The sequence below is a fragment of the Camellia sinensis genome, chromosome 11 (genome assembly GCF_055761805.1).
Source record: "Camellia sinensis isolate YWXY chromosome 11, ASM5576180v1, whole genome shotgun sequence".
Lineage (NCBI taxonomy): Eukaryota > Viridiplantae > Streptophyta > Magnoliopsida > Ericales > Theaceae > Camellia > Camellia sinensis.
Window position 1 is genome coordinate 74,262,976 of NC_138971.1, and position 11,988 is coordinate 74,274,963.

The window sequence follows — 11,988 nt, forward strand, 5'->3', positions numbered from 1 at the left end:
AATGGTCTAGTTTTGGAAAATGAAATAATTTTCGAGAAAATGGCCAACCTCAGTAAAAATAGTCAAAAACTATTTTTTTGGCAAACGGCCACTGCTCGACGGGCGTAGAACTTACTCTTGAGATACGCAACCTCGGATCGGAGGAAATGGAAAATTTCCCCTTGCTTGAAGGACGCTGCATGGCAACGGAAAGTTACCCCTGGTTTGAATGGCGACTCATGGCAACGGAAAGTTGCCCCATGTCTCGATAGCGCCGCAGCACTTTGTAAACAGTCCTCATTAGTGATGATCATGACCAAACTCTCGGACACAGAGAAGACGAAGACGGTCAAAACCAATATATGGACACAGTCACTTTGAAAGTGCATGGGGCTGGACTTCAGGATCAAGTTGCCTACGTATCCGAAACATGGGAATCAAGGATGATTAAAACCATTACATGGACTTAGTCGCTATGAAAGCATTGGGGGCTAGACTTCAGGATGAAGTTGCCTACGTATCCCAAACATGGGAATCAAGCCTTACGTAGTTCCGGTTAAGGTACACTCGGGTATTAACCTTCACTTTTTAGGCTCTAACTTTTGCCAAGGCGCCCGTTGCGGGTTTTCAACCTTGCGAGCTTTGTTTTTCTTCTTTTCTTTTCTTCTCATTCTTCTTCCTTTATATATATATATACATATATATATATTTTGTATTTTTCTTTTTTTTGTATTTTTTTATTTTTTTGTATGTATATGTATATATATTTTTTCTTCCTGTAACTTTTGCCTAGGTCGCTCTTCCAGGTTTTCGGCCCAGCGAGCCTCTCAAAGGGTAAAAGTGTAACAAGTCCATGCCAAATGGTTTTGAGATCCTAAAGCCATCCTTATCCAGGAGAGTGGCTGTTGTATTGATTTCCAGAAGGATCCATCTTCAGCTCTTCGATCACATCGAACATTTTTTGCCCCCAGTTCGAGGGGTACTTCTGTTCTAGCTTTGTAAGCTTCTGTTGATGACGTCTGACCTCTTGATTTGGCTTTAGTGCCTCTTGTTCGAGGGCTGCTTCAAATTTGGCCACACAGGCCTCACATGGCAGTTGACCGTTGAACGTTTTGAATGGGTTCAAGGCTTGAAAACAAATGGATTGAAGCTTGAGGCTGAGAGCGATCCTAGGCTACACAATCTCAAGAGCGATTCCACACAGGTCTTCACAGGACCGCACAAAACATTTTATTTTTGAAAGTTTTTAAGAAAGCGACGAATCGCTCGCGCTGAAGATAGTGTGAAACCAGTCTGGATCAAGCCAGGGTCCTTCTCAGTACCCACATTGACAAACGTGATTTCTATCATTAAGGGCTTAGCACGCCTCTCTTTCTCTCAATTGATCAAAGTTTTGCAAATCCCGAGGAATTCCTTCCTCTTCGTTTTCATCACCACAGTGTTAAAAAAGAGTTTTGAAAAACTATAGGTCATTACAATGACTTCAAGGCACAGAAGAGTAAGTGAGATGCTCCGTCATTCCATTCAGATTCTCTGGCACGACTAGCTCAAAGTAGCAGTAAGCACGAAAATATGATAGCCACAACTGTTTCATTCAGATTCCCTAGTTTCAACTGGCTCCACAGCAGAGACAGACTCAAAAAGAAAACAAAAGGGTAATTACAAAATAAAACGGTGTTCGAGGCAACAACCCCGGAATCACCTGACATTCTAAACAAAGGGACTGACTCGAAACAATAAGACAGACTCTTTAAGCAAAAAGACTGACTCAAGACAACGAGACAGAACAAAAACAAAGTGTTGACTCGACACCTAAGCCCGAAATTACAAAACTGCATTCGCAAATGCTCCTGAGAGTGCGTGCCAAACGCCATATCTGAAGTACACCGAGCGCCGCCGGCAGGTGGTCCAACCCCTGATCACATACTTGCAGTATCCTCAAAGGCCAATGACTCAGTGGTGACAGACTTTGCTGAGGTAGGTAGGAGGATGACCTCATTGTCGATCACGATCGAACTCTCGGACACAGAGACGACGAAGATGGTCAAAATCAATATATGGACACAGTCACTTCGAAAGTGCGTGGGGCTGGACTTTAGGATGAAGTTGCCTACGTATCCCAAACATAGGAATCAAGGATGATTAAAACCGTTAGAGGGACTTAGTCCCTATGAAAGCGTTGGGGGCTGGACTTCAGGATGAAGTTGCCTACGTATCCCAAACATGGGAATCAAGCCTTACGCAGTTCCGGTTAAGGTACACTCGGGTATTAACCTTCACTTTTTAGGCTCTAACTTTTGCCAAGGCGCCCGTTGTGGGTTTTCGACCTTACGAGCGTTGTTTTTCTTCTTTTCTTTTCTTCTCATTCTTCTTCTTTTTTATATATATATTTTTTGTATTTTTCTTTTTTTTTGTATTTTTTTTATATATATATATATATATATATATTTTCTTGCTCTAACTTTTTCCTGGGTCGCTTTTCCGGGTTTTCGGCCCAGCGAGCCTCTCAAAGGGTAAAAGTGTAACAAGTCCATGCCAAATGGTTTTGAGATCCTGAAGCCATCCTTATCCAAGAGAGTGGCTGTTGTATTCATTTGCAGAAGGATCCATCTTCGGCTCTTCGAGCACATTGGACATTTTTTGCCCCCAGTTCGAGGGGTACTTATGTTCTAGCTTTGCAAGCTTCTGTTGATGATGTCTGACCTCTTGATCTGACTTTGGTGCCTCTTGGTCAAGGGATGCTTCAAATTTGGCCACACAAGTCTCACAGGGTAGTTGACCGTTGAACGTTCTGAATGGGTTCCAGGCTTGAAAACAAATGGATTGAAGCTTGAGGCTGAGAGTGATCCTAGGCTGCACAATCTTAAGAGCGATTCCGCACAGGTCTTCACAGGACCGCGCAAACGATTTTGTTTTTGAAAGTTTTTAAGAAAGTGACGAATCGCTCGCCCTGAAGATAGTGTAAAACTAGTTTGGATCAAGCCAGGGTCCTTCTCAGTACTCACGTTGACAAACATGATTTCGATCATTAAGGGCTTAGCACGCCTCTCTTTCTCTCAATTGATCAAAGTTTTGCAAATCCCAAGGAATTCCTTCCTCTTCGTTTTCATCACCACAGTGTTAAAAAAGAGTTTTGAAAAACTATAGGTCATTACAATGACTTCAAGGTATAGACGAGTAAGTGAGATGCTCCGCCATTCCATTCAGATTCTCTGGCACAACTAGCTCAAAGTAGCAGTAAGCACAGAAATATGATAGCCACAACTGTTTCATTCAGATTCCCTGGTTGCAACTGGCTCCACAGTAGAGACAGACTCAAAAAGAAAACAAAAGGGTAATTACAAAACAAAACGGTGTTTGAGGCAACAACCCCGGAATCACCTGACATTCTATACAGCGGGACTGACTCGACACAACAAGACAGACTCTTTAAGCAAAAAGACTGACTCAAGACAATGAGACAGAACAAAAACAAAGAGCTGACTCGACACCCAAGCCAGAAATTACAAAACTGCATTCGCAAATGCTCCTGAGAGTGCGTGCCAAACGCCATATCTGAAGTACACCGAGCGCCGCCCGTAGGTGGTCCAACCCCTGATCACATACTTGCAGTATCCTAGAAGTCCAACGACTCAGTGGTGACAGACTTTGCTGATGTAGGTGGAAGGATGACCTCATTGTCGATCACGACCGAACTCTCAGACACAGAGAAGACGAAGATGGTCAAAACCAATATATGGACACAGTCACTTTGAAAGTGCGTGGAGCTGGACTTCAGGATAAAGTTGCCTACATATCCCAAACATGGGAATCAAGGATGATTAAAACCATTACATGGACTAAGTCGCTATGAAAGCGTTGGAGGCTGGACTTCAGGATGAAGAAGCCTACGTATCCCAAACATGGGAATCAAGCCTTATGCAGTTCCGGTTAAGGTACACTCGGGTATTAACCTTCACTTTTTAGGCTCTAACTTTTGCCAAGGCGCCGGTTGCGGGTTTTCGACCTTGCGAGCTTTGTTTTTCTTCTTTTCTTTTCTTCTCATTTTTCTTCTTTTTTATATATATATTTTTTGTATTTTTTTTTGTATATATATTTATATATATTTTTTTCTTGCTCTAACTTTTGCCTGGGTCGCTTTTCCAGGTTTTCGGTCCAGCAAGCCTCTCAAAGGATAAAAGTGTAACAAGTCTGTCACGACCCAAACCCGCCCCCATGGGTTAAGGACGTAACCGGCCAGTAATCCTGAGATTACCTACGGCCTCAAACCAAAATAGACATAAGTCAACCGAGTATAGGGGCCAAACGGAAGCAATAATCAAAAATTTTGTCCATAGAGCCGTGCTTATATGCACTTCAAAACAAACCAAACTTATATACGTTCATAACCCACGTCAAAAGTACAGAACCATAATTTTCATTACAGACAAGATCATCCAAGACGAGTCAACCTATAGCAACTATGTACAGACATAAACAAAGCCCTTGCCAACAAGACAAAACATAAGTACATGATAAAAGGGCAAGGGTGGTCTCATGCTTGAGACACGAGGCTGACTCTCCAAAACTCATGTTGTTCCTGGCAGACTTCACTAGGGCTGGGTTTGTGCCTCTCTCTTGGCTCACCTACAAACACATGAATGAGCGTGAGCAATAGCCCAGTGAATAATATCAATTACAGAATATACATAACAACGTAGGGCAACATGTTCCAAACGGCCTTGGGCCCAGTTCATAATTCTATTTAACAGATATGTATATATAACTATACGAAATTCCAATCAAGTGACTATAGTTCTAAACATTCTGGCCTTTGGCCCATTCAGATTTCCATTCATGTCAAAACGGCCTTCGGCCCATTCATTTATGTCAAAACAGCCTTCGGCCCATTCATTTATGTCAAAACGACCTTCGGCCCATTCATTTTTGTCAAAATGGCCTTCGGCCCATTCGTTTACGTCAAAACGGCCTTCGGCCCACACATTCGTGTCAAAATGGCCTTCGGCCCACTCATTCATGTCGAAATGACCTTAGGTCCATTTTATTTCTATCAAAACGACCTTCGGTCCATTTATTCATATCGAAACGACCTTCAGTCCGTTCGTTTACGTCAAAACGGCCTTCGACCCGCTCATTTATGTCAAAACGACCTTAGGTCCATTCATATATGTCAAAACGACCTTCGGTCCACTCATTTCTATTTAAACGACCTTCGGTCCGTTCATATATGTCAAAACGACCTTCGGTCCATTCATATAGGTCAAGACGACCTTCGGTCCATTTATGTTTATCAAAACGACCTTTGGTCCACAATCCCAATTAGCAACTCATAAAGCTTATAAGGGAATAATAATTGGGCATTCACAATCATTCAAGTATCGATATTACTCACAGTGATCGGCTTGTGGATTTGCCCTGGAACTTGACCCTACACATTTCATGAACACAAAATGTCACTAACAGATCAATCCGTTCTTTAATTCACATATCTCTCTTTAGGCTTAATTCACATTTCATTAGCTCATTTACAATTCTTAACATATGCCTAAGAGTGCTTACAAGTGAAAGAGAACAGAAAACAGAACACAGAATGCATTTCCCGAATTTCAGAAAGCAGGGTCCTCGCTCGGGCGTCAACTTCCCCGCTCGAGCGGAACTCCAAGGCCTGCAAAAGTATTGGATGGGTGAAATTTACGCTCGAGCATCAAATATAGCGCTCGAGCAGAAGGCCTCTCAACATAGCTCCCCGCTCGAGCGGACACCAAGCCTGCGAGAACAAAATACTGGGAGCTCGAAATACCCGCTCGAGCGTGAACTTCCCCGCTCGAGCGGACATCAAAATTCTGGGTTTCCCAGATCGTGTTCTTGAGCTCCAATTCAACTTTCCAGCAACAATTCTTGCATGCAATGGCTCAAAACTCAAACATACACATATTAACATGATACCAATGCAATATTACAACATTAGAAAGCTCAATCTCTTATTTCATTTACTTGCATGCCTCAAATTAATCCCAATTCATCACCAACATATCAAATTCTAACATGCAAAGCCTATCCTTTCATAATCTCCCCTTGCATGTAAGAAATACACATTATTCACAACTTATTTGGTGAGGAAATGGTCACACACACGGATTTCCTTCAAACTTCAACATGGATTACACAAATTAAGCTCAAACATGGAAATCTATAATAATTCTTCACATGCATGCTTCTATTAGCCTGAAATTCAACATGTACAACTCAATTCCTTTTCATTCAAACTAATTCATGCTCTTGGCCATCGATTGGACTTGAATTCACAAGATAGTGACTAACAATGCATGAATTACTCACCAAGGAGCTTAATCTTCACAATCTATGGTGATTCTTGAGCTTAACCTCCAAAATCTCCAAGCTTTAGGCTAAATAGCACAACCCTCCCCCTTTCTCTCACTATGGCCGGCCCCTCTCTCACTCTCTCAACTGTTTAACTCAGATTTTGAGTTCAAGAGGGACAAAGGAGGGTGTAATGCCAACACACAGTGAGCCCCACTAGAAAATATTTTAATATAAAAATGTTTGGTCACTTTATTCATCAATTTAATCAATTTAAATTGACCAGAATCAATTTTCAATTAAATTTCACCGTAGGCTCTAAAATTTATGCCAATCACAATGGCGTAATCAATTCTGGGTTCTGTGGCCGATAAGGCCCTCAATTTAATTTCCAAAGCAGATTATTCAAACAGATGTTCCTACGGCGAACAGATAGAAATTTAAAATCATAGACATTCACATAACGGCACACAAATCACATCAAAACGCATAATCACATATGTATTAGGGAGCAATTCACATAATAAAGAACAGGGGTATCACAGTCTTCCCCCCTTTAGGAAGTTTGGTCCACCAAACTTAAGTTACCTTCGTCGGGAAATAAATGTGGATAGCTTAGTCACATTTCCTCCTCCTTTTCCCACGTGGCATCTGTACCATAGTGTTCCTTCCATTCAACTTTCACCATCAGAATGGTTTTGCTTCTCAACTGTTTCACTTGCCGGTCAACTATTCTTTCCTGCCATTCAACATATTCCACATTGTCATCAATAGTAACCCGGTGATAGTCAATCACATGAAATGGGTCTCGGAGATAACCCCTCAACATCGACACGTGAAACACATTATGGATTTGCTCGAATCCCGGCGGCAAGGCAACCTTATAAGCAACTGGACCAAGCCTCTCCAAAATCTGAAACGGCCCAATGTAACGGGGCGACAACTTCCCCTTTTTCCCAAATCTGACTTGGCCATTCATCGGAGAAACACGGATGAACACATGGTCACCAACCTCATACTCAAGAGGCCTTCTCCGGACGTCTGCATAACTCTTTTGTCAGTCCTGAGCTGTTTTGAGCCTTTGACGAATAGTCTTGATTTTCTCAGAAGTATCCTGCACAATCTCTGGCCCAAGCAAGGCTCTATCCCCGACCTCTGTCCAACAAATGGGTGATCTACACCTCCTACCATACAAATCCTCGTATGGTGCCATACCGATGCTAGAGTGGAAGCTGTTATTATAAGCAAATTCTGCAAGTGGCAAATAATCTTCCCAACTCCCCTGAAAATCCAAAGCACACATGCGAAGCATATCTTCCAAAGTTTGAATCGTTCGTTCTGATTGCCCATCTGTCTGTGGGTGAAATGCAGTACTGAACCTTAGTTCTGTTCCCATAGCTTCCTGCAAACTCTTCCACAATCTAGACACAAATTTCGGATCTCTATCCGATACAATAGATACTGGAACACCATGTAAACGGACAATCTCATCAACGTAAATGGTAGCCAATCTATAAGCAGTAAATGTAGTTTTGACAGGCAGAAAATGTGCAGATTTAGTTAGTCTATCAACTACAACCCAAACAGAATCCATACCTCGAGAATTCCGAGGTAGGCCAACAATGAAATCCATAGTCACGTGTTCCCACTTCCATTCAGGAATAGGGAGAGGTTGAAGTAGACCGCCTGGTTTTTGATGTTTGGCCTTGACTTGCTGACACTGAAGGCACTTGGACACATATTCTGCAATCTCTTTCTTCATTTTAGGCCACCAATAGGTCTGTTTCAAATCCCGGTACATTTTATTGTTGCCCGGATGCATAGCAAACATGGATCTGTGGGCTTCGTCTAAAACCCTCTTCTTAAGTTCCGAGATATCGGGGACACACATTCTGTTTCGGAATCTCAACACTTCATTCTCAAGGCTGAATTCTGCTTTTGGACCCGTCTCAAATTCTTCAACTACCTTTTTGAGGAACTCATCCTCTTTTTGTTTCTGCTTGATTTCATCGGCAATCGTTGGCTCGACTGTAATAGCAGCTATCAATCCGCCCTATTCACACATCACTACTTCAATTTCAGTCCTCTCCAAATCTTGTAAAATCTCCCTTTGTTCAGTAAACAACCAAGCCATACTCCCCGTTGATTTTCTGCTCAAGGCATCAACCACTGTATTAGCTTTCCCTGGGTGATACTAAATTTCTAGGTCGTAATCTTTTATCAATTCCAGCCATCTTCCCTGACGCATATTCAATTCTTTTTGCGTGAAGAAGTATTTTAGGCTCTTATGATCTGTGTAGACTTCACACTTTGCCCCATACAAATAATGCCGCCAGATTTTCAAAGCAAAAACAACTGCGGCCAGTTCTAGGTCATGTGTTGGATAATTCTTCTCGTATGGCCTCAATTGCCGGGAGGCGTAGGCAATAACCTTTCTGTTCTGCATTAACACATAACCCAAACCCTTACAAGATGCATCACTGAAAATCACAAAATTTTCCGTACCTGACGGTAATGTCAAAATTGGCGCAGTAGTCAATCTCGTCTTCAATTCGTGAAAGGCTGATTCATTTTCTTCGTTCCATTCAAAAGGTTGCCCCTTACGTGTTAGTTGGGTAAGAGGCACTGCTAATTTCGAAAAGTCCTTCACAAACCTCCTGTAGTGCCCAGCCAAGCCCATGAAGCTGCGAACTTCCGTCACATTAGTCGGTGTAGGCGAATTCACAATTGCCTCTATTTTCTGTGGGTCCACTGAAATTCCTTCCTTGTTGATCACATGCCCTAAGAAAACAACCTCATCCAACCAAAACTCACATTTCTTTAGTTTAGCGAACAATTTCCTTTCTTGAAGTAATTGTAAGACAGTCCTCAAGTGATGTTCATGTTCAAGTCTATCTTTAGAGTATATCAAAATATCATCAACGAAGACTACGACAAACTCATCAAGGTAGGTTTTAAAAATTCTATTCATTAAATCCATAAATGCCGCCAGAGCATTGGTCACTCCAAACGGCATAACAAGAAACTCAAAATGACCATACCTCGTTCTGAATGCGGTTTTCTCAACATCCTCTGCCTTAACTTTCAACTGATGATACCCGGATCTCAGATCAATCTTAGAAAACACCCGTGATCCCTGTAATTGGTCAAATAAATCGTCAATACGGGGTAAAGGATTTTTGTTCTTTATCGTTACCTTGTTCAATTCCCTGTAATCAATGCACAGGCGCAAAGTACCATCCGTCTTCTTTACAAATAACACTGGTGCACCCCAAGGCGAAGTGCTAGGTCGGATAAACCCTTTACCAAGAAGGTCTTGCAACAGTTCCTTTAATTCTTTCATTTCGGCAGTAGCCATTCTGTAGGGAGTTTTAGAAATAGGCTGGGTGCCTGGCACAATCTCAATAGTAAACTTTATCTCCCTGTCTACCAATTCCCCCGGTAATTCATTTGGGAACACATCTGGGAATTCTCTAACAATAGGAATATCATTCAATTCAACATTCACAGATTGCTCAGTCAACACATAACACAGATAACCCTGGCACCCCTTCCTCATTAATTTACATGCTTTCATTGCAGATATTAAATAAGGTGGAGGCACTACCCCATTACCCACAAACACAATTTCTTTATGTTCTGGCGGTTTAAATACAACCCTTTTTGTCACACAATCTATGGTGGCACAATACTTGGTCAACCAATCCATGCCCAAAATCACATCAAAATGTCTAAAGTTCAAGGGCAATAAATCTACATATAAGGTAGCATCCTCAATATGCATGTCACAAAACCGATATATATAGTCACATAACACAGATTCCCCAGATGGAGCAGACACACATAACAAATAAGGCAATAACTCTAGGGGTCTTCTTAGTCTAGATGCAAATGTATATGTCACAAATGAGTGGGTTGATCCAGAATCAATTAATACAAAGGCATCCTGATCACATATTGAAATAGTACCTGAGACAACGGCACTAGCATTTCGTGTATCGCCTGGAATAAGCGCAAAAACCCTTCCCTGTCTTACCGTATCCCCAGTAGTGGCGGATCTCAAAGCATTTCCCGACTTGGGGATCGATGCCGTGGAACCGGTTGCTAGTTTTCCGCCATTCTGATTACATTCTCGGGCTATGTGCCCTTGCTTCCCACACTTGAAACAGGCTCCTGATGCACGGTAACAGACTCCACGGTGCCTTTTGCTACAGATGTTGCACATGGGAGCTTTGTCTCGGGAAGAACTTGAAGTAGTTGAGGAGCCCGTATTTTGCTTTTTCAGGAATTTCTTCTTCGAAAAGAAGCCCTACCTTTTGTTGCTCTTCCATTCTGCCACTGGCTTGGCTTGTCTAGCTATATTAGCCTCTGATATGATGGCCTTGTCAAGCGCCCCAATATAGGTTTCCAACTTCAGTACATTCACCCTCTCTAGGATGTCAGTGCGGAGTTCACCTTCAAAGTGCCTTGCCTTTTTATAATCGGTGTCAACCACGTGTGGTGCAAACCTGGCCAATTCAGTGAACTTGGCCTCATACTCAGCCACTGTCATGCTATCTTGCTTGAGTTCCATGAACTCGGCTACCTTCCTATCCCGAACACATTGCGGGAAGTACTTGTCATAGAAGATCTCCAAAAATTTCGCCTAGTCAACATCCTTGTGGTTTTCTCGCATCAACATCCACCATCTCCTCGCTTCATCTTCTAGCATAAAAGTGGCTAGAAGTACTTTTTGAGTCTCTGAACAGGGAAACACTTCAAATAATTTCTCAATGCCGAGGACCCATGCTTCGGCCTTTAATGGATCTAATCCCCCGTGGAACTGCGGTGGTTTCATTTTCTTGAATTCCTTGGTGAGAGCTATAATCCGGTCATCATTCTGATTATTTGGCATGGGTGGTGCTTGAGGTGGAGGTGGCGGGCGTGGTTGCTGCCACTGTTGTTGCCACTCCTGTTGTTGTCTCAAAGCTTCTGCCATTTCTTGGATCAATCTTTCCATTCTGTCTATCCTGGCAGTAGAGGACTCCTCTATCTCATCACCTCTGATTCTCACCATCTGATTAAACTTGCATTAAATTTTACACAAAAGGCACAAAAGTACGCATCTACTAAGAAACACATGCCCTCAACTAATTCGTAATGCAAGTAGTTCACAACTCATAGCACACAATTACTCAAATCAAAACACTTAAGCATGTTCTAGATGCCTCCAAATTCACATTTAACACATGAATGCATCCTAGATCTCATCTAGACGCTTATTGCTCTTTTTGGACAAGTGTGTGAGTTATTAACTCGTGCTTTGATGCCACTCTGTCACGACCCAAACCCGCTCCCATGGGTTAAGGATGTAACCGGCTAGTAATCCTGAGATTACCTACGGCCTCAAACCAAAATAGACATAAGTCAACCGAGTATAGGGGCCAAACGGAATCAATAATCAAAAATTTTGTCCATAGAGCCGTGCTTATATGTACTTCAAAACAAACCAAACTTATATACGTTAATAACCCACGTCAAAAGTACAGTACCATAATTTTCATTACAGACAAGATCATCCAAGACAAGTCAACCTATAGCAACTATGTACAGACATAAACAAAGCCCTTGCCAACAAGACAAAACATAAGTACATGATAAAAGAGCAAGGATGGTCTCATGGGTGAGACACGAGGCTGACTCTCCAAA